At 42.0% G+C, this 27,381-nt stretch overlaps 1 long non-coding RNA gene across 1 annotated transcript; it reads right to left on the bottom strand.

Moving 5' to 3' along the window:
* Positions 1 to 109: 109 nt before the first annotated feature.
* On the bottom strand, positions 110 to 26,593 carry LOC140133978 (uncharacterized). Its single transcript, XR_011856000.1, has 4 exons — positions 26,542 to 26,593; positions 26,429 to 26,459; positions 16,287 to 16,422; positions 110 to 897 (listed from the first exon to the last, which is right to left on the bottom strand). It is a non-coding gene; the product is annotated as an uncharacterized lncRNA (long non-coding RNA).
* Positions 26,594 to 27,381: the final 788 nt, after the last annotated feature.

Raw genomic sequence — 27,381 nt, 5'->3', positions numbered from 1 at the left:
TGAATTCCTATATAAATCTGAAAAAACAAGGCAGCACTCCGGATGGAAAGTGAAAAAATTGGAAGGGTTTATTCCAAAACCAGCGACGTTTCGGTGTCTATCACCTTTTTCAAGCAATGTGTAGATACAAATGGACAAACTTATTTACCCTTAGTGGGAGGGTTTACAAAACGTGACATCATGGACAAATGTGCAAATCCAAAGTTAATTGTACAAGCAACAATATCATGAATAAAGTGCTAGTGCATTTAAAATACATATCAAAATTCATCTCATAATAACATGTGTACATATTATTGTCATGTAACTGATTACCGGTGTCCGGCGTCTCCCTATTTCTGTACTAGCGATAATGTGTCTGTTCGCGTCTCTAAAACACTACGGCGCATGACCGGAAGTCTACTGAATGTGTGCATGCGTAGATAATGAAATGAAGTGGATCGTGGCCATATTGGAAAAGGTAATCGCAACGTTCCTATGCCGATACACGACTGGCACAAATCGGGTCAATACCAATACAATATTTATATAAGAAATGTCTTATAGACAATCAAGTGTGGTGGTGTATATAGATTAAGGGGTCTAGTCATCCATTATGGGCCGGAATGGCAAAAAGCTTGGCAAGAATGCCTGCTAGTGCCAGACCCCCTGCACAGGTGTACATGGTGTATATGATCCCAAATAAATGAGATCGTACACCAACACCGTGTTGGGACAGGCCCACAATATTAGTGACATTTCGATCCCACATTTAGTGAATTTCCCACATATATATATGACCCAAATGCCAGATCGAAGGCACAAGTCGCAGAATCCATGAAGTGGCCCAAAGGAGACGTCAGTACATGAATCAATTCTTCAAGTGCAAGTGACAGTGCATATAAAGTGGAAAGTGATCTAAAAAATAAAGAATAATGGTATTAAAATCATATCACGAAATACTGTAGTATTATATTATTACACATAATCAGGTCATTCAGAGGAAAAGAACAGGAGCACCACAGAAAGGAGGATAAGTTCACATAATGGATCCCAGGTTAAAGTCTACATTCAAACCGTGAGGTTTTAAAGTATTTAATCTATATATCCATTGTAACTCCTTCTTGCGTAAGATTTTCTCCCTATTGCCCCCACGTCGTAATATTGGTACGTGGTCAATAAGTGTAAATTTAAGTTGTGTTTCCGTATGTCCACAGTCACAAAAGTGTTTCGATACCGGAAGGTCTTGTCTGGCTTTCCTGATGGTATACCTATGTTGGGTAAAGCGAATTTTAAATTCCAATGTGGTCTCTCCAACATATGCCAAACCACATGGGTAACTTGAGTATATATATAACATGATCACTATTACAGTTCAGGTAGTGTCTGATCTGGAAAGTATCCCCATTGTGTTCAAAAGTCTCCCCCTTCTGCATATGTGAGCAATTCACACAAGACCTACAGGGAAAACTGCCCCTGCGTGTCCTCCCCCATAAACCAGTCTGGATAGATTTCCTAAGGGGGCCAACATCCGCTCTAACTAGTCTGTCTCTTAGATTCTTAGATCTCCTATAAGAGAGAAGTGGTGGCCTAGAGAATTCAGGAATATCCACAGAGCATTTGTCAAGAATTGGCCAATGTTTCCTAACTATATTAGCCACTTGTGGGCTTAAATCATTAAAAGTTGAAATAAAGGGTAACCTCCTCATATTATCTTTATCAAAATTAGGTTTCAAAAGGGAATCGCGGTCTCTATTGTTTGCTTGTCGTTTGTTAAATTCAATAACTTTACGTGGGTAGCCACGGTCCTTAAACTTTTTCTCCATGACAGAAAAATTTTTTTCTAAAGATGTGGTGTCACTGGTGACCCTCTTGGCTCTCAGGAATTGGCTCAATGGGAGTGATCGTATCATCGCCCTAGGGTGATTGCTCTCAAATCTAAGGAGATTATTCCTATCCGTGTCTTTTGTGTATAAATCAGTGGAAAGTTTACCAGATTCCAAATTCACTCGGACATCCAAAAACTGAATGTCAGTCTTAGAGGTTACCATGGTAAATTTGATATCGTTGTCAGCCTCATTAAGAAAATGATGAAAGTCATTCAGTTCCTGAAAGGTGCCGGTCCAAATGAGGAAGATATCGTCTATGTATCGCCACCACCTCAGTACCTTACCGAAGTGGTGGGACACATAGACTACCTCCTCCTCAAGGACCGACATTACAATATTAGCATACGTGGGGGCCATATTAGACCCCATGGCTACCCCACGCAGCTGTGTATAGAAGTCATTCCCAAAGAGAAAATAGCTGTTGTACAGAATCATCCTAAGTAATGAGATAATAAAACACCTCTCACCGTCGGTGAACATCGAGTCATTGAGTCTCTTGGATATAGCTCTAATTCCCCGTTCGTGGTCTATCGAGGTATATAGGGATACCACATCGAAAGAAACGAGAGTAATTTCACCCTCAAGTTTAATTTCAGACAGTTTGCTTAAAAAATCGGACGTATCTCTTATATATGACGGACTGGATGTTGCGAAATTTCTTAGGGCTTTGTCAAGCACCATGGCCATTTTGGAAAAGATTGAGTCACTGCCAGAGACGATTGGTCGTCCCGGCGGTGATGTAAGGGATTTATGTATTTTTGGTAGAGTATACAACACCGGTGTTACCGGATGTTCAACCTGAAGGAATTTGGCCATATCGGTGTTGACAATGCCCTCCTTTACAGCCGTATCAATGATACCCGTGAACTTACGTTTAAGTTCAAATTTCGGGTCTTGTGGTATTTTTCTATACACATCTTTATCTGCCAACTGACGGTGGATTTCTGATAAATATGCGACTGTGTCCATGACGACGACCGCACCACCCTTGTCTGCGGGTTTAATCGTGAGGTCGTCGTCATGGGCCAGGCGCTCTAAAGCTCGTATCTCCTCAAATGTGAGGTTGGCATGACTCAATGGTTTACCCTTGTAATCATTTTTGAGTTTTGAGATTTCTCTCTTTACAGCATTGGAGAATGTTTCTATAGCAGGACAATTAATGGTAGGGACAAAATTACTCTTGGTGAATAGACCCAGGGTCCTGGGATCAAAAGCCTCTCTATTCACAACCTGTGTCGGAGGCCGAGTAGCAAACCAATATTTCAATTTAATATTGCGTAAGAGATTAAATACATCAGTTTCCAATTCAAACCAATCCATATGGGCACAGGGACTAAAAGATAAGCCCTTGCCTAGAACAGATAGTTCGATATCAGTAAGTTCCTTAGAGGAGATATTTACCACTAAGGTTTCTTCTTTGTGGCTCCCATCCTGGTCATCAATCCTCGATTCTCCACGGTCTTGATTCTTTCTGTTTTTCCAGTGTCGTCTACCACCTCTCCTGGTGTATCCTCTATTCCTTCCATTGATGTTTGTCCTAAAAAATTAGTAGACGATGTCTGAGATCTTGAAGATAAAGATAAAGAGGGGTTACCCATGTCCAATGTCTCTTCCTGTGTCGAGCCATGTGTTATCCTCGTTCTCTTTGGGCTCCTTTTCTTTTTCCTCTGTTGGGAATCACCCGGTGCAGTGGAGGAAACGGTCGGGGTCTGTAATCCTTGCCATCCATAGATTTTACCAATCTTATAATCTTCTTCATCACGTATCCATTTCTGCCTTTTAGTGGTTTCTAATTCAGACTTTAATTTAATAATCAAAAGATTAGTTGAGTCAAAAAAACTTTTACATTCCTCTTCAGATAGCTTATCTCTCAACATGGTTTCCATCTCAGTGAATTCCTATAGAGAGGGCAGAGGTAAGGACTGCTAGAAGTGACAGCTGAACTGATACCTCCATTGGTTCTGTTTGTCATGTTTCATACTGAATCATGTGATCACTGGAAGTCTTTGTAAGGAGGACACTGGTTGTAAGTAGATACCTCAATGGTCATTTCTGACCATTGAAGGATCCAATAGAAAATCGTTCAACTGATCGTTTGGAAATTTGAAAATTCAATTGCATTCGGAATTTTATTCCAGGCTCCCAGTATAGCATACAGAAATATATATATATATATATATATGATGAAGGCTAGATGAAGTTGTTTGACAACAAAACGTTGGCACTTGTTCAATAAAGATTACCTCTTCTTGATATTTTGAACTTCGGAGTGCTGCCCGCTTTTTACAACATTTCAAAATAAATTTTATACATATATATATGATTTTGTGTTAAAAAACAAGCAAACTTTCAAATTGGTTGGCTGCTGCAGGCACCTCCTCCTCTGTTGCTATATTGTGTATTTTTTTTTATAAATCTTCTTCATTGTGTGGAATAAACAAGTTAAAGAAGCAAAATACTTTATGGAATAGAAAGTAATTGTTTTCTATGACAGGGATATTTTTCAACAATAGCTTTTCAGCTGCACACAGGTGCAGTCAGCTGCTGTCTATGCATACAGATGAGCTGCTGGAACTATTTATTTGCTGTAAAATAGCCTCAGTGTGTCATGTAATTTGGCATCCTGACATAATTACTTTTATACTGTATATTTATGTAGAATTTACAGCACATAAGTGGATCTATGTTACAGCAAGTGGCAATAAAACATTATTCTATGCCTATCACCTCTGTGCTATTCTCAAGAACATCAACCCAACAGTAAAAGTAGAATGTTTTTCTTTGGAAAACTGGAAATGTTCATTTAGGAAAATAAGGGGATCATTTCCATTCTCAACATAGCCTCAAATAGGCTGCAAGTGAATAAAATAACCATATTTACATACCTAGGAATCTTTTATGGTACTTCTTTACTCTCTTAACATTTATAGGTTATAGATGAGGCTGCATGTCGGCTAGTCTTGGCACGCCAGGATCACCTAGAAAAGAAACTTATAATTAGCAGCATGGAGTGCAGGGACAAGATGTCCGGTGCTCCGGCTGCTAATTATGCACGCCCCCCGCACCTTCCTCTCCAATGTTCCCAGCCTGCTAATTGTAAGTTCCTTTTCTACGTGATCCTGGTGTGCCAAGACTAGCAGAGGACAGCGCCGGGATAAACATCAAGAGGAGCAGAGGTGAGTATTTCTTGTTTTTTCTTGTTTTATTTCAAATGGTTGATTTCCTTTAAATACAAAACTATATTTCAAGATAAAAACTTAATTGTCCCAGCATTTACAGTAGAGTCAAACAGAGTTCTGATCAATGAGCTGGAACTACATCTGGTTGGAGGTAGTAAATAGGGATGAGCGAACCCAATAGAAAAAGGTTTGCTTCGAGTACCTGAATCCAAACTGGTCCTGAACCCGAACAGCTATGGTGCTGGCACTTTTTGAGGGTGTTCACTCCTTAAATCCCGCTGGCAGCGTTCAAATTAAATTTAAAGGGTTAACAACCTTGATTGGTGCCAGCACTAATTGTGGTTGTTACCTGTGGGAGTAAATCCAGGGACCTGAACCCTCAATGTTTAGGTCCGGTCATCCATAGTAGTTAAAGAATTATTCCTATCCTATAAAGTTTTAGAATTCTTAAGAAGCCAGGACTCTTGTCTTTCAAAGATTAAGGCCCCCTTACATGAACATGGACAGTGGCATCAGACCTGTATGCTAGTGACATCGTGTGGACCAAGCACTGTGCAGTGGATGGGAGTCCTTGTGTCACTGTTAAATGTGACGCAAGGGCTTACGTCCTGCCGACCAAAGATCAGTCCCAGCACTGTGACAACTGTTCCGTTTCTGCTGTTTGGGGCAGACCACTCAATGCTTGTGTCTCTCTTCTGGCAAACATCCTTTTTCTACTTTCCTTTGGCTAATTACAGCCATGGCTAGTAGGTAGGGTCATCAATTTTCCAGATTGGCTGCATGACCACCAATACGTCCGGACATAATCGGGCGTATCCGTATCCTTGACCTGAACTTAAAAGTCCGCTCATGTCTACTCTTTACTACTTGAGTAGTTTTTATACTTTGAATACTACTTTGAGGTTACACTGAACAGAAGTAGAGTCTCATTATACCTCATTCCTAGTTGATTTTTGTTTGTCTATGAGAATATTTTCTTCCTTGCTGTAGATCTTTGCACCTAGTCTTTTCAGATTTGTGGCATTTCATTTAGTCAGGTCACATCATTTTCCCTTCACAATTCAGCTAATGTTAAAAGATGCATTTGGCCAGTTTATTAAAGTGAACCTTCCTCCAAAGGTCGAGCCGTAAACAGGCAGATAAGAGTTTTCTGGTTTAGCATCAAACCGATTTCTTGATTGATGTGCAAGGACATTTTTAATACCCCTTATTATGAGGCATGGGTCTCTGTGATAAGGTCTCATTATTTCCTGCGCTCATTTGATTCATGAGTTGCCTACTGATTTGTACTTTCTAAAATGAGCGCGATGCCGGTTCTTTGTTTTGCTGCTGACCACTGCAGGTTTTTTTGATAGCAAATTGATGGGAAACTTTACTTAGAAACTAAACATCAAAGGTTATTGTTTTCTGCCTATGGCTGATCAGCGCTAAATATATGTGTGACGCATTGATGGGGAACATAACAGCCTACACTGCCCCAACAAATCCTAACTACAATATCAGTATCATTATTATGTACCAGCAATATACAACGCTAGGAAAATTTAACCTGTCATCAAATATAAAATATCATGTATAAATGTGGACTTCTTGATAAATCTCAACTAGTTGGGTGAAATTACGGTTCTATTGGTTAGTCCCAATACCAAGAAAAAATTTGAATCGGGACAAGGCACAAATTTATACCCCAACACTAACCCTATTAAAATCAATGGGGACAGGAATTTTAACACCTAAAATGGCTGTAAAATGGGGGTACCAAGGGCTACAGGGCTGAAAATAGTGGGAATAACAGGGCAGGTACCCTGCCCAAAATGGGCTGGAGAAAGTACCTAAACTAATAACAGAACATGAAAAAAAAAGATTAAAAAAAATAATTACAAAAATTAATGGAAGTGAAAGAGGTTATAGACGCTCAGGATGTTCACACCCAGGATTAAGGAAGCAATGGAAATCCCACACTCTTCCATTATCTGTGGTTAAAGGCCCTCTGGATGTTCAGGCCCATTTAAATTCAGTGGGAAGCGACAAACCCTTCCTCTCACTGCAATTAAAATCTGCAGTGGGGGGTGACTACTGGATGTTACATGACTACTGGCTACTTGGGTCCGTGTGACTATTTCCTTCTGGGGGCTTTGTGGCTATTGTCTACTAGGGGCTGTGTGACTACAGGCGGTCCCCTACTTAAGAACACTCGACTTACATACAACCCCTAGTTACAAACGGACCTCTGAATATTGGTAATTTATTGTACTTTAGTCCTAGGCTACAATCATCAGCTATAACAGTTATCAAATGTGTCTGTAATGAAGCTTTAGTGTTAATATTGATTCTTATAACAACCCAACATTTTTAAAATCCAATTGTCACAGAGACCAAAAAAGTTCTGGCTGGGATTACAATGATAAAATATACAGTTCCGACTTACATACAAACTCAACTTAAGAACAAACCTACAGACCCTATCTTGTATGTAACCCGGGGACTGCCTGTATTTGCTACTGAGGGCTCTGTGTCATTTGGTTTATGTGGGCTCCACGACTATTGGTTACTGGGGGTTTGATTACTGTTGCCTTCATAACTTTTTTCTAAGAGGTCTGTGTGACCTGCCTACTGAACAGTAATGCAATGTACAGTGATGGAAACATACATATATTCCCCAGTGCTTTAAAACAATGTTTTAATGCACAATTCATGACAAAAATTTCATATAGAGGGAAATAGGAGTGGGAGGAAGTAAATCATGGTCAGGGGCAAAGTGGCCCCTTTTTTCCATGCCTGATATGCTTTCCCTAAGCATATAATCATATTGATGCATTGGAATAGAAACACACACTGGCTCTTCTTGTCTCAATATAAGAAAACTAGGGTTAGGGAGTAAGAGTTCTCGTACCGAAGACAATTCCAAATAAGGTCACCTTGTAGTCATGTGAAGACTTGCAGCCATTGATTCTCCACGAGGGGATGCTTGGAACTATGCAAATATGTTTTCCTGGATTGGACAAGGAAAGCCATGCCTCTTTTTGCTACCTTGTAAGGCAGCTTCCTTACCATCAAGCATGACTTACAGGAAGCCTAATGACATTGTGTGGGCTGAAAGCCAAGATTCCAGATTTTTATTTTTAAGAAAACTAGTGTGTTGATCTACAAGTAAAGAAAACCTTTCCCTGCTGAAAACTTACTGAGTACAGAACAATAACATGAAGTACCAGCTCAGTGGTTTAGAATTATTTGTTACGACAAATACTTGAAACAATAAAGTTCTTGGCCGGAAGCCACAGCTAGTAGACATCACTATGATATGGAGAACAAAGGTAACACTAAGCTCTGAATGGCAGGGTCTCCAAATGTAAACTGCGAAGATTGTAGATTTGTAATTTCCCAGTTTTCATAGATGAAATTATTGTTGTTTTTTGTCACAGAAAACACTGGCAATGAAAAAGAACAACATCTCGTGGACAACAATAAAGTTATTATATAGTAGGGGAAATATTTGAGATTGATCTTGCCAAAAATCAAAAATTAGCATACAATATTTTAATTACAAAACGTCCTGAGTCTGATCAGGGAACGATCAGGGTTTGGTCAGTGAAAAACTGACATTTTTCATCAGAGTTCAATCAGTTTTCAGGCAGAGTTTTTTCAGTGTCTCAGTTTTTCACGCACTTTTTTGTGTTTCCAATGCATTTTCAATGCGTTTTTCACTCACAGATTACGCACTTAAAAAAGACTCAGGACTGAGGTCTATCTTTTCTATGGCTATCAGTGATGCGTCTCTATAGACTTGTATGGTGCGTTTTTCATGCGTGTTACTTGTAAAAGTTGAGCATGCTGAGATTTAAGTGTGCATTAAAAAAATGTGCGTGTGTGTGTGAAAAAAATGCAAGTCTGAAAAATTAGAGATGAGCGAGCACTAAAATGCTCGGGTACTCGTTATTCGAGACGAACTTTTCCTGATGCTCGAGTGCTCGTCTCGAATAACGAGCCCCATTGAAGTCAATGGGAGACTCGAGCATTTTTCAAGGGGACCAAGGCTCTGCACAGGGAAGCTTGGCCAAACACCTGGGAACCTCAGAAAAGGATGGAAACACCACGGAAATGGACAGGAAACAGCAGGGGCAGCATGCATGGATGCCTCTGAGGCTGCTTAATCGCACCATTATGCCAAAATTATGGGCAACAGCATGGCCATGACAGAGTGACAGAATGAAGCTAGGTAGCATCTAAAACATCCAATAATTGACCCTGACACTATAGGGGACGGCATGCAGAGGCAGCGGCAGCAGGCTAGAGAGTGTCATGGCGACATACCCTAAATGGACTCCGGCTTCAAACCAATGGGTGGCAGAGAGGAACCAAAGGAGGTGAGCAAGAAGCGCTCAAATAATATCGGTACATGATAAAAGTTTGCCAGTATATTTTGTGGATTACACAGCAGGGTGGCGACAAAGTTAACAACTTTGATGTGGAATCCATGAAAACAACCCAAATTTGTGCCTGACACACCTCGTTTGATAAGGGGACGATGTATGGAGGCAGCTATATGGACGACTTTTGGAGGTAGCAATGGAGACAACGTGTGGAGGCTGCTATGGAGACAATTTAATTTGGATAGTGCCTGTATGTGGCAGTCCAAAAAAGTTTTCAAACCAGAGGAGCAGGTAGGTGGCCCTCCAGAAAAATGGAATAGATTGAGTGCCTGTATGTGGCAGTCCAAAAAAGTTTTCAAACCAGAGGAGCAGGTAGGTGGCCCTCCAGAAAAATGAAATAGATTGAGTGCCTGTATGTGGCAGTCCAAAAAAGTTTTCAAACCAGAGGAGCAGGTAGGTGGCCCTCCAGAAAAATGGAATAGATTGAGTGCCTATATGTGGCAGTCCAAAAAAGTTTTCAAACCAGAGGAGCAGGTAGGTGGCCCTCCAGAAAAATTGAATAGATTGAGTGCCTGTATGTGGCACTCCCAAAAATTGTTTAAAACAGAGGACCGGGTAGGTGGCCCTCCAGAAAAATTAAATGCATAAAGTACTATAGCTAGAGCCAGTGGGCCCTGTCAAAAAATAGCCAGTTTCCTCTGCTTTAGTGTACAAAGAGGAGGAGAAGGAGGAAAATGAGGAGGAGGAGGAGGAGTGCATAAATTATTCAGGTTGAGCTTCCTTCACCTGGTGGAGATTGGAAATTATGAGAAATCCAGGCTTTATTCATCTTAATAAGCGTCAGCCTGTCAGCGCTGTCAGTCGACAGGCGTGTACGCTTATCGGTGATGATGCCACCAGCTGCACTGAAAACCCGCTCGGACAAGACGCTAGCGGCAGGGCAGGCAAGAACCTCCAAGGCGTACAGCGCCAGTTCGTGCCACATGTCCAGCTTTGAAACCCAGTAGTTGTAGGGAGCTGTGTGATCATTTAGGACGATGGTATGGTCAGCTACGTACTCCCTCACCATCTTTCTGTAAAGATCAGCCCTACTCTGCCGAGACTGGGGACAGGTGACAGTGTCTTGCTGGGGTGACATAAAGCTGGCAAAAGCCTTGTAAAGCGTACCCTTGCCAGTGCTGGACAAGCTGCCTGCTCGCCTACTCTCCCTCGCTACTTGTCCCGCAGAACTACGCACTCTGCCGCTAGCGCTGTCAGAAGGGAAATACTGTTTCAGCTTGTGCACCAGGGCCTGCTGGTATTCATGCATTCTCACACTCCTTTCCTCTCCAGGGATGAGAGTGGAAAGATTTTGCTTGTACCGTGGGTCCAGGAGAGTGAATACCCAGTAATCAGTGCTGGAATAAATTCTTTGAACGCGAGGGTCATGGGATAGGCAGCCTAGCATGAAATCTGCCATATGCGCCAGAGTCCCAACGCGCAAGAATTCACTCCCCTCACTGGCCTGACTGTCCATTTCCTCCTCCTCCAACTCCTCCAACTCCTCTTCTTCTGCCCATACACGCTAAACAGTGAAAGACTGAACAATGGTCCCCTCTTCTGTCTCGCCAACATTCTCCTCCTCTTCCTCCTCATCCTCTACCTCCTCCGATATGTGCTGAGAAACAGACCTAAGGGTGCTTTGGCTATCAACAAGGGAATCTTCTTCCCCCGTCTCTTGTGACGAGCGCAAAGCTTCCGACTTCATGCTGACCAGAGAGTTTTTCAACAGGCCAAGCAGCGGGATGGTGAGGCTGATGATGGCGGCATCACCACTGACCATCTGTGTTGACTCCTCAAAGTTACTCAGCACCTGACAGATATCAGACATCCACGTCCACTCCTCATTGTAGACTTGAGGAAGCTGACTGACCTGACTACCAGTTCTGGTGGAAGTTGACATCTGGCAGTCTACAATCGCTCTGCGCTGCTGGTAAACTCTGGATAACATGGTTAATGTTGAATTCCACCTCGTGGGCACGTCGCACAACAGTCAGTGAGCGGGCAGTTGGAGGCGGCGCTGCGCTGCCCTGAGAGTGGCAGCATCTGTGCTGGACTTCCTGAAATGCGCACAGATGCGGCGCACCTTCGTGAGCAAATCTGACAGATTGGGGTATGTCTTGAGGAAACGCTGAACTATCAGATTTAACACATGGGCCAGGCATGGCACATGTGTCAGTCTGCCGAGTTGCAGAGCCGCCACCAGGTTACGGCCGTTGTCACACACAACCATGCCTGGCTTCATCTTCAGCGGTGCCAGCCACAGATCAGTCTGCGCCGTGATGCCCTGTAATAGTTCTTGGGCGGTGTGCCTTTTATCGCCTAGGCTCAGCAGTTTGAGCACCGCCTGCTGTCGCTTAGCGACGGCACTGCTGCTGTGCCTAGAGCTAGCGACTGATGGCGCCATGCCCACGGATGGTAGTTCGGAGGAGGAGGTGGAGGAGGGGTGGGAGGAGGAGGAGGCATAGTAGGCCTTTGAGACCTGGACCGAGGTAGGCCCCACAATCCTCGGCGTCGGCAGTATATGACCAGCCCCAGGGTCAGACTCGGTCCCAGCCTCCACCAAGTTAACCCAATGTGCCGTCAGCGATATATAGTGGCCCTGCCCGGCAGCACTCGTCCACGTGTCCGTGGTCAGGTGGACCTTGTCAGAAACAGCGTTGGTCAGGGCACGGATGATGTTGTCTGACACGTGCTGGTGCAGGGCTGGGACGGCACATCGGGAAAAGTAGTGGCGGCTGGGGACCGAATACTGAGGGGCGGCCTCCGCCATGAGGTTGCGAAAGGCCTCGGTCTCTACTAGCCTATAGGGCAGCATCTCCAGGCTAAGCAATCTGGAGATGTGGACATTAAGGGCTTGGGCGTGCGGGTGGGTTGCACTATATTTTCTTTTCCGCTCCAGCGTCTGGGGTATGGAGAGCTGAACGCTGGTGGATGCTGTGGGGGATCGTGGAGGCAACGATGGGGTTTTTGTGCCAGGGTCCTGGGCAGGGGGCTGACTATCAGCTGACACAGGGGAAGGAGCAGTGGTGTGCACAGCCGGAGGTGAACGGGCTTGGTGCCACTGATTCGGGTGTTTAGCATTCATATGCCTGCGCATACTGGTGGTAGTTAAGCTAGTAGTGGTGGAACCCCTGCTGATCCTGGTTTGGCAAAGGTTGCACACCACAGTCCGTCGGTCATCCGGTGTTTCCTTAAAGAACCTCCAGACTTCTGAAAATCTAGCCCTCGCCGCGGGAGCCCTCGCCACGGGAGCTTCACTACGTGACACATTTGGCGCTGATGCACCTGCTCTGGCCCTGCCTCTCCGTCTGGCCCCACCACTGCCTCTTTCAACCTGTTCTGCTATAGGACTCTCCTCCGTCTCAGAAGCACGGCTTGGGTCTGTCACCTCATCATCCTCCGATCCCTCAGTCTGCTCCCCCCTCGGACTTCCTGCCCTGACAACAACTTCACCACTGTCTGACAACCGTGTCTCCTCATCGTCCGACACCTCTTTACACACTTCTTCCACTACGTCAAGAAGGTCATCATCACCCACAGACTGCGACTGGTGGAAAACCTGGGCATCGGAAAATTGCTCAGCAGCAACCGGACAAGTGGTTTGTGACTGTGGGAAGGGTCCAGAAAACAGTTCCTCAGAGTATGGCGGTTCAAATGCCAAATTTTCCTGGGAGGGGGCAGACTGGGGGGGAGGAGGCTGAGGTGCAGGAGCTGGAGGAGTGCCGATTTCGGTGACATGGGTGGACTGCGTGGAAGACTGACTGGTGGACAAATTGCTCGAAGCATTGTCGGCAATCCAAGACATCACCTGTTCGCACTGTTCTGGCCTCAACAGTGCTCTACCACGAGTCCCAGTAACTTCAGACATGATGAACCTAGGGAGTGTAGCTCTGCGGCGTTCCCCTGCTCCCTCATCAGCAGGTGGTGTCTCACCCCACCCAGGACCACGGCCTCTGACCCCTGCAGTAGATGGACGCCCACGTCCCCGCCCTCGTCCTCGTCCTCTATCCCTAGCCCTCGGGTTAAACATTTTGAAAATGAAAGTTATATAACTTTAATTTTTTTTTTAACTTTTTTTTGTGTTTTTTTGTGTTTTTTAGTTTATTTTGTGTTTTTTAGTTTTTAAAACCAAACAATGCTATCCTATTGCTATGGCTATTTTCTAGCCAAGTATGAAAGCACACTGATGAGATGACGCTGAGTTATGAAAAAATAAAAGGAAAATAAAAAGGAAATGGCAGACTGTGCCTAATTGAAATCCAACCCCTAATAAATTTTCCCACTTCGGTCTTTGTGATGGATATGTGCGTCACTAAGCGTTAAACACAGCGGTCGCAAGTCTCACTCCAAATTCCTCACAATTGGCTAGTATATGCACTGCAGCAAGGACAGCCACCAGCAGATCAACCAGAAATAAAATATATATAACGCTATTGTAGGCGTAAGTAAGCCGTTTGGATTCTCCTTTGGCTATTTTCTAGCCAAGTATGAAAGCACACTGATGAGATGACGCTGAGTTATGAAAAAATAAAAGGAAAATAAAAAGGAAATGGCAGACTGTGCCTAATTGAAATCCAACCCCTAATAAATTTTCCCACTTCGGTCTTTGCGATGGATATGTGCCTCACTAAGCGCTAAACACAGCGGTCGCAAGTCTCACTCCAAATTCCTCACAATTGGCTAGTATATGCACTGCAGCAAGGACAGCCACCAGCAGATCAACCAGAAATAAAATATATATAACGCTATTGTAGGCGTAAGTAAGCCGTTTGGATTCTCCTTTGGCTATTTTCTAGCCAAGTATGAAAGCACACTGATGAGATGACGCTGAGTTATGAAAAAATAAACGTAAAATAAAAAGGAAATGGCAGACTGTGCCTAATTGAAATCCAACCCCTAATAAATTTTCCCACTTCGGTCTTTGCGATGGATATGTGCCTCACTAAGCGCTAAACACAGCGGTCGCAAGTCTCACTCCAAATTCCTCACAATTGGCTAGTGTATGCACTGCAGCAAGGACAGCCACCAGCAGATCAACCAGAAATAAAATATATATAACGCTATTGTAGGCGTAAGTAAGCCGTTTGGATTCTCCTTTGGCTATTTTCTAGCCAAGTATGAAAGCACACTGATGAGATGACGCTGAGTTATGAAAAAATAAACGTAAAATAAAAAGGAAATGGCAGACTGTGCCTAATTGAAATCCAACCCCTAATAAATTTTCCCACTTCAGTCTTTGCGATGGATATGTGCGTCACTAAGCGCTAAACACAGCGGTCGCAAGTCTCACTCCAAATTCCTCACAATTGGCTAGTATATGCACTGCAGCAAGGACAGCCACCAGCAGATCAACCAGAAATAAAATATATATAATGCTATTGTAGGCGTAAGTAAGCCGTTTGGATTCTCCTTTGGGGTGGATATGTGTGTCACTAAGAGCTAAACACAGCGGTAGCAAGTCCCCCTGCAAATTCCTCACAATATGGTACTAGCTGCACTACTAGTGCCAGCAAGCCCAGCCACAAGCAAACAAAAAAAAAAAAAGTATAACGTTATTGTAGCCCTAAGAAGGGCTGTTGGGTTCTTGTTGAATCACTCCTGCCTAACAGTAATCTACTAGCACCCTAATGCTGTCCCTGACCAGCAGCAGCTCTCTCCCTAGCGGCATCCAGACACCGAATGATCCGAGCAGCGCGGGCAGCGGCTAGTCTATCCCAGGGTCACCTGATCTGGCCAGCCAACCACTGCTATCGACGTGTAAGGGTACCACGTCATGCTGAGTGCAGAGTCTCGGCGGGAGCTGCCATTTTCTCGAGCGGGCGAAGTATTCGTCCGAGCAACGAGCAGTTTCGAGTACGCTAATGCTCGAACGAGCATCAAGCTCGGACGAGTATGTTCGCTCATCTCTAATTACAATGGGTCAGAGTGCAGTGCAAGTTCTCAGTGTCAAAAGCCCACGCAGAACACGCACGTGAAAAACGCAAGTGTGAAAGGGAGGAGCTCAAAGCTAAACCTGTTAGCAGGTACTGTAATTCCACTACACGCTGCATTTTATACTGTATTGTGTGACTGTATTGCATAATTGAACAGTACAGATAATAAAAGTATATTTTGTAAAATAGTTTATGAAAGAAATATATTGGTAAATTAGCTTTCTGCCCCATACTCCACTGATAGTTTGGATATAAAGGAACTTTAAAAAGTGGCTAATGATGTAACTATTTATAAAAAAAACTTTGACAGTCTAATCTCCTCAGAGTAGTAAATCATCAAAGGAAATATCCCCTAGTTGTAGAAAGAGTTAATCATTAGCCTTCTCATCTGTCTGAAGTAGATGCGCTTCGGAAAGCTTCAGATGCAGTATGCTGCTAATAAAGTGTGCTGTAAAGTTATAATGATTTTACCAAATTATTATATGTGATTCTCCCTTTAAAAACAAACAGAATGATGCCTACTTTGTGCTGCTCATCCCTTTCTTTGTAAAGTTATTGCATTTTCTATTCTGAAAATGTTTGACAATAATCTATCTCACCAGAGGAGAAGCGGGCGGAGACTATGATAAGTCTACCAGTTATATGAAGTCTACAGCCTGTGCTGTGTGACCACTAAGGGTTAATAGCTTATCTGCAAAGAGTACAAGTGTCGGTGACAAGGTGGGGAAGGGAGCAGCATGAGATGCAGAGAGAAACAGAGAAAGTTCTGTAGCATCACAGACTGGGATGGAGGAATTGATAAGGAACAGAGGAGATATCTGTATCCACAGTCTGGAACACATTCACGTACATTAATGTACTCCTTAGGGGATGCCTCTTTTCAATTCACTTTACCTGGATGTCTTAGCCATGGAAGTGCACAACTTTTGTCTTCTGAACAGCCATCCTTACTCCCTCCCCCTTCCTTGAGTCCACAGTATATGGGCATGTAGTAAGTAGCCAGCAGTGCCAGTGTTTAACTTCTTCTCTACTGCAGGAGAAAGAAGCAGAAAAAAGTATTGCAGCTGCTTTCCTTAATGAAATTTACTATTGCTAATATTTTTATTATTACGCTTTAAATTATTTTATCAGATGATGGAAAGAACAAAGGGTCTGAGAAATGACATGTCAGGAAAAAAGCAGCACATTTTGAACTGCAATGCTCCGGTTATAATGAGTATGAAAAGACGGTACTCAAATAAAAGTATAAAATGTATTATACTCTTGTTATGACAAGTATGAATAAAAAAATAAATATTTATGTCTACAGGATTGTGACAATAAACATGTATTCTAGAATACAAAACTAACAGCTGATCCTGAAAGATAACATATGCTGCAGTAAGAGCAATCATATTATTATTTCTCCGGCAGAATACAAAACTCAACACAATGTTATTTATATACAAATATATCTGTCATAGCAGCAATCTTAAAAAATAGCTATAAAATCCCTGTTCCCAAATACATAATGCATGCAGGAAAGGAATAACTTCTCTCTACTAGATCATTTCCCAAATATGAATATTCTACTGCAGCAAAATATATTTTTACTAGTTTAGGTCATACAGAACTTTGGTCGTGAACAGCAAACTATCACAATAACTTATTTGTTTTTATGTAGTAATATATGTATGTCAGGATATTACTCCTTGTAAAAATTGATTTGGTGCTGTAGATTATTGTTTGTCATGTGCCACAATGGCCACAATGGGGCACATTTACTTACCCCTCCAGAGGAGTTCCTGAAAGTGCATTTTGTGCGCGATATCCTGCATGTGTTGCTTCCCCGCTCAGGTCCACCGGAGTTCACCTTCTTCTTCCCGGTGTATGAAAGTGCATTGGTTGAGACACAATTTTAATCTTAGCAGCCCGCCGCTCTGACAGCCTGCTTCCCGAGTTCTGTCGCATGAAAGCCGGCGCACACTGCTGCAAAATCCGATCGCGCGTGACACAATCCACTTCTACATACCTGTCACAGCGCGCAAATCCCGAAAATGTTGGGAACACAAATGGTCAGTGACCTTTCAACTTAAAACGATAGTAAAAGGTAAGACTAGAAACCTTTCTTCAATACATGATAACATCCGCGCCAATGTGACTTAGGTGGCTCTTTTTGTTTTACTTGTCACTTGTACTCCACTTGCTGGAGGATCTGGAGTTGATTGCACCAACAGTGCGTTCTTGGTCCGCTCTTGGTGTCTTCTTGGTGCGTTTAAAATTTCACAGCTACTTACAATTTCAGAAATGAAAAGAACAGCTACACACACGGTAAACATGCGAAAACGCATGTGTTTTTGTAATGCATGTTAAAACGTAGGCTGCGTTCACTTGTGGCATTTTGTAATGCATTACAACAGCTAAGGAGAGGAGATTTGCTAATTGCATTGCAGTTAACTTTTGTGTTTGCAAAACTCAAACAATTAATGTGGTGTTAATGTAAGTTAACAAAATGCATTGTTAGCTCCCTGTTGAAAGTATATGTTAACAGCACTTTAACCCCTTCCCACTCTGCAATGGATAAATCCGCAGATGAGCGCAGTGACTTAGCGCTCAGGGGCAGATATATCCGCCACCGCCATTCTGCATTTGATGGTTTTACAGAGCAGAGCACTTGTGATATGTCCTGTACTGTAAAACTAACACTACTACACCCATCAACCATCCCCTTTGCAGTGTAATCTCAGTGTCTGTGCTATCTCTCATCACACCATTATCTGTATTTCCTTCTCACCAAACTGCTCTTTTGAGGTAGTAGTATGGAGGAATAGTAGTCAATTGGAGGAGTAGTAGTCATGTAGAGGAGGAGTAGTCGTGTGGAGGAGTTTGAAGTGCCCTCTCTGACATCACAGGACTGATCTGATTGGTCCTGCTATGCTGATTGCTGCCAAAATAGTGATCAGTGACTGTCGGGGGTAGATCCTGTGAGGATGGTGTGCGGGGGCACTTCAAACTCCTTCACATGACAACTACTCCTCCGCATGACTACTCCTCCTCTCCAACACCGCCATTCTTCATTTGGCTGTGTTACAGAGCAGAGCTCTTGTGATCTGTCCTATACTGTAAAACAGAACACTACTACACCCATCAACCACCACCCTTCCAGTGTAATCCCAGTGTCTGAGTGATCACACTTGTGTACTACCCCCCCTGTTCTGTTAGTTGTCTCTCCTGTATTGGCTTCACACACACAGAGGTTGGTCTCAGGCTCTTTATTCAACAAGCTGCCATTACACATGTCACATACTAGTATCTGTCTACTTGCTTTACTGTACACCCAGAAGTAGTGAGACCCCTAGAGGCCAGGATAGCATATGACATATTGCTACACCCCCATCATCCGTTTCCCCTGTACTACCCCCCCACCCCCATAATCTGTATTCCCTTCCTGCCAAAACACACTTTTAAGTGTGTTGTTGAGTTAGTAGTGTGGTGGAGAAGTAGTCGTGTGGAGGAGTAGTAGTCATGTGGAGGAGTAGTGGTAGTGTGGAGGAGTAGTGGTAGTGTGGAGGAGTAGTGATAGTGTGGCGGAGTAGTGGCCGCGTAGAGGAGTACTAGTCTTGTGGAACAGTTGCAGACATGCAGAGTAGTAGTAGTCATGTGGAGGACTAGTAGTCGTTCGTATGGGTAGTAGTCATGTGGAGGAGTAGTAGTCATGCAGAGTAGTAGCATTCATTTGGAGGAATAGCAGTCCTGCGGAGGAGTAGTAGTCATGTGGAGGAGTTTGAAGTGCCCCTCTGACATCACAGGACCGCACACAGTTCTCAGAGGATCTGGTCAAAGTTTCCAAAATGGTATAATCTTTGAGGGATTTCTATTGTGCTTTAGGGGCTTTTCAAATACGCTGTGGCACTACAAAAAATTTGTAGCCAAAGTGTCCTCCAAAAAACCCAAAAGTGTGGAGGGCATGAAGGAGGACGCGTCTGACAAAGCAACATGTGCAAAACGCGCATAGGGGTGTTGCATTGGTCTCCCGGGATTGTACATAACCCTCTTCAATAAGGCTTTCGGGTAAGTGTTAGTGGATGATGGTCATGTATAATAAGGCCGGATGGTAACTCCGTCCTTTTTTGTGTATTTAGTGGATAACTACACCTACCTAGGAATTTCATAATATTGTATACCGATACCCATTGATGGGATTATATATTTGTCGCACAGATGATTGGGACTGGAGACACAAGGATGGTTGTGTATCTTGTGTTTGTCCTGTTCCATTTTGGACCTTTTTCGTCGATTATGAATTGTCCTGACAATCATGATAAATGGAATTGTTGTATAAATTAATTTATTTAATTAAATTAATAATTTTTATATAATAACATTTTAGACAAACTCCAATTCTTTTTTGGTCTTGGAGCATTGCTTTTGTTTTTTTGGAGTCTATAATGGCTAGTGTAGATAATGGTGGACTTTTCTTAGTTTAGTCGTTCCAGCCTGATACCTGCGCCTGCGCACTCACTGCAGTCGGAAGCGAAAGTTTGCAGACTGCTGCATATTTCTACGCCATATAGAACCTTGTGTAGTAATTTGCACAGTGCAGCCGCCCTGCAGGACATTGTGAGGCCTAAGTGTCTTGATCTACACATTGCCCCGGAGAAGCGGATGCACGAGCACCGGCATATTATAAATTTCCCCCTTAGAGTAAATGGCTCAAAGAACATGTTATATATGCAGACTTCATTTCCTAAATATCCCGTCTAGACAGGCTGTGCAGTACGAGACTTAACAGAAGTTTCAGTATTAAGCAATAACTAGTTTGATTATACTCATTTTCATTTTCTGTAAAATGATAGAAGTTTATTGTCTGATCAATACAATAGACGATGTACCGTGAACCTAGCGACTCCTATATCTGAGATCAATGAAGATGAGAGGAGAATTTTCTTTGAGTTGTAATATAAAATGAAATTGTTATGTGTACTAAAAATATTTAACATTTTACAGACTTATTGTTTTCCAATTCCCATCTTAATTAAAAACATTCCTATTATCTTTTGCATTGCTGCCTTGAAGCGATTGAAAATACAGTCTTTTTAATAAGAAGTTAAAAGAAACTTCTAAAGATTTGGAATGACTTTTTTCTAATTAAATGTATGTTGACTGAGGAGAAAGAACAAATATATATATATATATATATATATATATATATATATATATATATACACAATGCTAGTAACGGGTTGGAACCCCTTTTGCCTTCAGAACTGGCTCAATTCTTCGTGGCATAGATTCAACAAGGTGCTGGAAGCATTCCTCAGAGATTTTGGTCCATATTGACATGATGGCATCACACAGTTACCGCAGATTTGTTGGCTGCACATCCATGATGCGAATCTCCCGTTCCACCACATCCCAAAGATGCTCTATTGGATTGAGATCTGGTGACTGTGGAGGCCATTTGAGTACAGTGACCTCATTGTCATGTTCAAGAAACCAGTCTGAGATGATTCCAGCTTTATGCCATGGCGCATTATCCTGCTGAAAGTAGCCATCAGATGTTGGGTACATTGTGGTCATAAAGGGATGGACATGGTCAGCAACAATACTCAGGTAGGCTGGGGCTCTGCAACAATGCTCAATTGGTACAAAGGGGCCCAAAGAGTGCCAAGAAAATATTCCCCTCACCATGACACCACCACCAGCCTGAACCGTTGATACAAGGCAGGATGGATCCATGCTTTCATGTTGTTGATGCCAAATTCTGACCCTACCATCTGAATGTCACAGCAGAAATCGAGACTCATCAGACCAGGCAACGTTTTTCCAATCTTCTACTGTCCAATTTCGATGAGCTTGTGCAAATTGTAGCCTCAGTTTCCTGTTCTTAGCTGAAAGGAGTGGCACCCGGTGTGGTCTTCTGCTGCTGTAGCCCATCTGCCTCAAAGTTCGATGTACTGTGCATTCAGAGATGCTCTTCTGCCTACCTTGGTTGTAACTGGTGGCGATTTGAGTCACTGTTGCCTTTCTATCAGCTCGAACCAGTCTGCCCATTCTCCTCTGACCTCTGGCATCAACAAGGCATTTCAGCCCACAGACCTGCCGCTCACTGGATGTTTTTTCTTTTTCGGACCATTCTCTGTAAACCCTAGAGATGGTTGTGCGTGAAAATCCCAGTAGATCAGCAGTTTCTGAAATACTCAGACCAGCCCTTCTGGCACCAACAACCATGCCACGTTCATAGGCCTCAAATCACCTTTCTTCCCCATACTGATGCTCGGTTTGAACTGCAGGAGATTGTCTTGACCATGTCTACATGCCTAAATGCACTGAGTTGCCTCCATGTGATTGGCTGATTAGAAATTAAGTGTTAACGAGCAGTTGGACAGGTGTACCTAATAAAGTGGCTGGTGAGTGTATATATGCCAAAGCACTATAAGAATTGCTATCCCCCTGAAAACTAAAACAAAAAACACCAAAAACAAAGACCAACCCTGGAGACACTTTATAAAAATGCAATATATAAAAATTGTTGTGGTGGGAAAACACATAGCTGTTAGTTTTGGCTGGTTTTTGCCTGTCTTTTTTCTGTCTGGTTCTTTGGTAATTTATCAATCTAGGTTTTTTCTTGCATTAAATGTTTTTTTTCAGGTCCCTTTTTGAGACAATTATTTCAAATGTCGCAAAAATGTTGCCTAATTGTCTCAAATGACTTTCCATTTTCGAAGTTTAACCTTAAGTATGATTTAATCTGGAGTTTTTTGCGCCAAAAATGTTGCAAATGTGAGACAATTTGAAATGATAAATGTCATTTGCGACATTTAGCACATGTGGAGTAGAAAATAATTGTGTCTTACTGAAGAAAAACAAATGACATTTCAAAATGTTCTTCAAAAAGGTGCAAAAATTGCAATGTGCCAAAAAATGTCTCAAAAAAAGACAAAAAAATCAGGAAGAAAAATAAAGATAAATGACCCCCATAGTATACAGTGAGTTGTATACTCCCTAAATGACAGATTCTTTACAGTGTCCACTTATTTACCAATATACTCTATGATGGCTGCCCCACTACAAGCAGACCAAATTGGACGGTCTGCTCAAATTGGTATATAGAATATATATTATACAATTCTAAAACATGTAGGGGGGATTTTTTTTTCCTTAGTACGAAAAAGTATTCCATTTTTTAGCAGTTGAGAATTTGCTAATTTTTCAGCGACTTTTTCATATTTGCACCACAACTCATGCTGCATCACTTTTGGGTGGATTTGATTTATTTATCTAATAAATCCAGCTGTTTAGATTAAAGTTTTTAAGTTTTTAAAGTATTAACCATCTGGGACTTTTGAAAAAGTTGCAAAAAAGTGTGCAAAAGCTTGCCTAGTCTCAAGTGCTGAAATTGGCAGAAAGAAGCAGGACAACCAGCTTTATCTTTGCATAAAAATGTGCAATTTTGCAATGTTAGACTAACAGGATCAATTTAACAATTTAAAGTATTTGTCGTCTGGAGATTCACATTCAGTTTCATTAATCTGCCATATATAAACATTTCTTCAATTAGATGTTATTAAAAAATGTTTACCTGTGTGAAGATAATTTCTCATAAATGTAGTGATATGGTCCCTTAGAAACAAGACTCCTTGGATACGGCCACCTCTGCTGGAGGGATTGCAAAAGGAAACAAAAAGTTTCTGAATATTAAATGTCCGGGAGTTAATGCATATCCCACAGCCGTCCTATAGTAATGAACGCTGAATCTAGATGGTCAGCCAGGACTCAATAGCGCATGTCTGGCCACTGCTGCCAGAATGTGAGGTGGTCGTATCCGAGGAAGCTATCTCGTTTCTAAGCGACAACATGGTCACATTTATGAGAAATTATCTCCACACAGTAATTTTTATTTTAATAACATCCAATTGAAGAAATGTTTACATATGGCAAATGAATTAAATTAAATATGAATGCCCAGATGGGAAAACCGCTTTACCACAAGAAAATTCCCTTGAAAGCCTAGTTGCCTAGTTTCCAGCAGTGTTCCCTGAGTTATCACTTGAATCCACATGTGAAATGTAAAAAAAAAATGGAAAAAGTCACCAAAAAATTACAATTTTCGACACAAATCTACCACTGTTTCTTAACAGGTGTAGAAATGATTGGGAATTTTTTAAAAAATTTTCAGATTCACTAAGACCAAACACCACATCACCGTATCAATTAAGGAAAAAATGCTAACATACATCTGACCAGCAGAAAAGGCAAAAAACAGATTTGGATTTGGAGATGGACAAAACCAGATTTATGATGCATGTTCCCAATGGTGTTCAGCAACCGGATCTCATTGATGCTCTGCCTCATAGAAATTCCCTCTGTACAGCATCAAGCTCAGTGGGGAATTTATCTTAAACACAACACACGTAATTTCTTGGGGTACCAGAGATCGATGAGATGCTGCCAATGGTTTCTGTATAATAGCTTGTTAAGGGGACTGGGGAGAAGCAGGATGTTGGCTTGCATCCTCTAATGTGCCTGGAACTGTATCAGCATCCATAAAATGCCTATACAGTTTGAGACTATGGTCGACCAATTAAAAATAGCCTCACTCTCTACTATTCTGTGTTGTTTAGGTTTCAATGCAGCCTTGCAGCGCTGAGATCCTGGGTTCAAGCCCCATCCTGGTCAACATCTGCAAAGAGTTTCTATGTTCTCTACATGTTACATGGTTTTCCTCCAGGTCCTCCGGTTTCCTCCCACACTCCAAAACATACTGGTAGGTTGTTTAGATTTTGAGCCCCATTGGGGACAAGGACAGGTTTTGCAAGTTCTATGCAGCACTGCGAAATCTGTAGGTGCTATATAAATAAAGGAATTATCATCATGTATTGTATACATTCATAAGAAAACAAAGTTCAAACAATTATCAAGTTTTTCCCTGTTTGTTCCAAATTCCTTTTTTACTTGTTCCCCAAAAATGAAAGTATAAATAACCATATAGCAAAGATCTGGGGATATAAAGTGTTACTTCTACAATTGCTATGTAGAAATGTACAATGCATATAATTATCATTGTATTTGTGCAGTAGGTTGAAGGTGAAGGGATTTGAGACAATCACATCAAGAACCTTCCTAATAAAGCCCGTCGTCTGCATTCATCCTCGTGCTGGCGGCTGCGGCAGGCGATGCTTACTGATTGGCGCTGAGCTATAAGAGATGCACATGTATTGAACATTTCATCGGAGTTCATCAGCTCTATGCCCTTTGTCACTTTGTTTAAAATTGAGCTGTCATGAGTAATTTTGAGTTGTTGGCTTGAAGTCGGATTTCCAGTTGTGCACACAACAGAGAGCGCTGCTATAGACAGAATATTAAGCCTTGTATCTACTCCATCAATTACTAGCACTGGATCGTATGTTAGAGAACAAGTCATGAATACAATGGATAGGATAATAGTTCTGTGACCATCAAGTCATTGCATTTTATTAGTATCTATTCAAGTCAGAAATGTTGATGACCATTAACCACTTATTCGATGGATAGGAGCCATAGTGTTGCATATAAGACATAGGGGCTCATCTACTAAGGGTCCGGGGACCACAAATCCATCGGGTTTCCCGAATATTCCCGTTTTGCACTGAATTGCCCCGGGTTTTTGGTGCACACGTTCGGATTGTGGCACATCAGCGCCGGCGTGCCGTCGGACGGATTCGGACAACCTGCGGAATTTAAAAACAAAATTTTGTCGCAAGATCAAGAAGAAGGTGAACTCCGGCGGATCTCAGCGCAGGAGCGACACAAGCAGGAAATTGGACACACGACCTTAGTGAATTGCGGCAGACCCGAATGCTCGTCGGAAAATGCACCGCGGGATCGTGACAGGACCGGGTAAGTAAATCTGCCCCATAGAAAACCACCAGGAAGCAGTGGGTAAGGTGAAGCTAATGGAACCCACTGCAAAGTCTGTGCCAGACCCCCGGCTATGGTGAATGGTTTATATAACTAGTCTTCTCATATGGTAAAGTGACACCTATAATATAAATGGGTATTCCAGAAATATTACGTTTTTTTATTAATATAGGTGATTATTTTTAGTTTGGTGGTTAGCTTTATGGCTTCTTAACATCGCACCAAATGCAGCACCAAACATAGTAGCTTTTTTTCAGTTTTGAAGACTGCTACCATTTATTTGAACTTAACTTAGATAAAAACAGGCAATTTGATTCATGAATATAACAGGCCTGGAATTGGATGCTAAACTCACTGAAATCCTGTAACTACTTTAAAGGACATCTACCACCAGGATCAAAGATTGTAAACCAAGCGCACTGACATACTGGTGTGTGCCCCCTCTGGCAGGATCTGCTCTTCTTTTAGCCCCTTGTTTTGACCAAAAAAGGTATGAGCTCTCATGTGATCTTGTTTCTCCAACCAGGGCTAATCAATAGCTAGAAAAGTAAAGCATTAAAGGATATATACAATAAAAATCCATCATGATAAACCAGGGACACTTACAGGCTCATTAGAATAATTATAAAAATTGATTTTAGGAGGAAGGAGGCCATGGATAACAAATATAAGAACATTAGCACACTTATGGTGCCTGGATCTATGAGTAAGTGTCCCTGGTTTATCATGAAGGATTTTGATGGTAGATTTAATTTAAAGGGCATCTACCACCAGGATGAAAGACTGTATGCAAATGAGCATGAGGGCCTCCAGGCTCCATAGGTGTTAATGGAGCCTGGAACCCCACAGGCTCATTTGCATACAGTCTTTCATCCTGGGGGTAGATGCCCTTTAAGGCAAGAAAACTGGAAAAATATTACCAGTGAGTCCCATGATTCTGCAAAAACATATATATATATATATATATATATATATATATATATATATGGTTATTTTTTTTCTCTCTATTTCCTTCCTTTTATTCCTTTATCATGTGATTTTTAGGGTCAATCTGCATGTAAAATCCACTATTGTACGAAATAAAGAGCTCCGTTCAATAGACAGTACAAGCTATTATGTATTGTGTCTTCACATAAGCAATCATCCATTGTGCTTACTTTTCTGTATTTCACATTGATACTTTACATCCTGTAAGAAAAAGATTTTTTTGGTTAAATTAAGAACGCTGACCTTTGCCCTTAGAGTTATTATACTGTCGATTATAGCTTACATTTGGTAAAGTTGTCCCGTTCATTGTTATGCATCTATTGAAAAGAAGGCGCTGTAAATTGGAAACATAAGAGGACATAACATAAAAGAATACACCACCATCATTGTAAAGGTTTTTCTATGAATATGTGAATATAATGCAGAACATGTAGTCATTACAGTGAAATGGAGTTAAACAATCGGTCAGTGAGAAATCTAACAGCCGAGAATGACAGTATCAATATGCAGAAGTGATCACGGTGAGGTCCCTTTCCTCAAGGACACCACAATGATGATATCTTAGTAAGAATTGAGAATGCTGAGCATGTACAGTGTAATACTGAGCTGTGGGAATACACAGAAATGTGATGAAATTATATGTTGTGAGATATTATAAAATGTTCTGCTAATCTTATTTTCTCTTGTATTACAATATTTGGTGTAATGTCGAATGTAGCTGAAATCACTCAGTAGTTATTACGTTTGATACCTCTCGGTATAAGATAATAGAAAGAGTCGTTTGTGTTTGTTACTTTGCTTGGTTAGACTTTGTTTCAAACATCTTGGAAAACAAATTAGTGATTTTCTATGGATGTAGGCTTGTTAAAATGTTCTGTCTCTTCATAGAATCGCACCGGGATAAAGGTGAGGTCAAAATTCAAGGAGGGCAATATCATCACTTCCAGGACTTGACACTGTTCTTCTTGCTAAACTGAGATCTCGATTAGAGATGAGCGAACACTAAAATGCTCGGGTACTCGTTATTCGAGACGAATTTTTCCCGATGCTCGAGTGCTCGTCTCGAATAACGAACCCCATTGAAGTCAATGGGAGACTCGAGCATTTTTCAAGGGGACCAAGG

Source organism: Engystomops pustulosus, chromosome 5 (genome assembly GCF_040894005.1).
Source record: "Engystomops pustulosus chromosome 5, aEngPut4.maternal, whole genome shotgun sequence".
NCBI lineage: Eukaryota > Metazoa > Chordata > Amphibia > Anura > Leptodactylidae > Engystomops > Engystomops pustulosus.
This window is presented reverse-complemented; position numbering and strand designations above follow the sequence as displayed.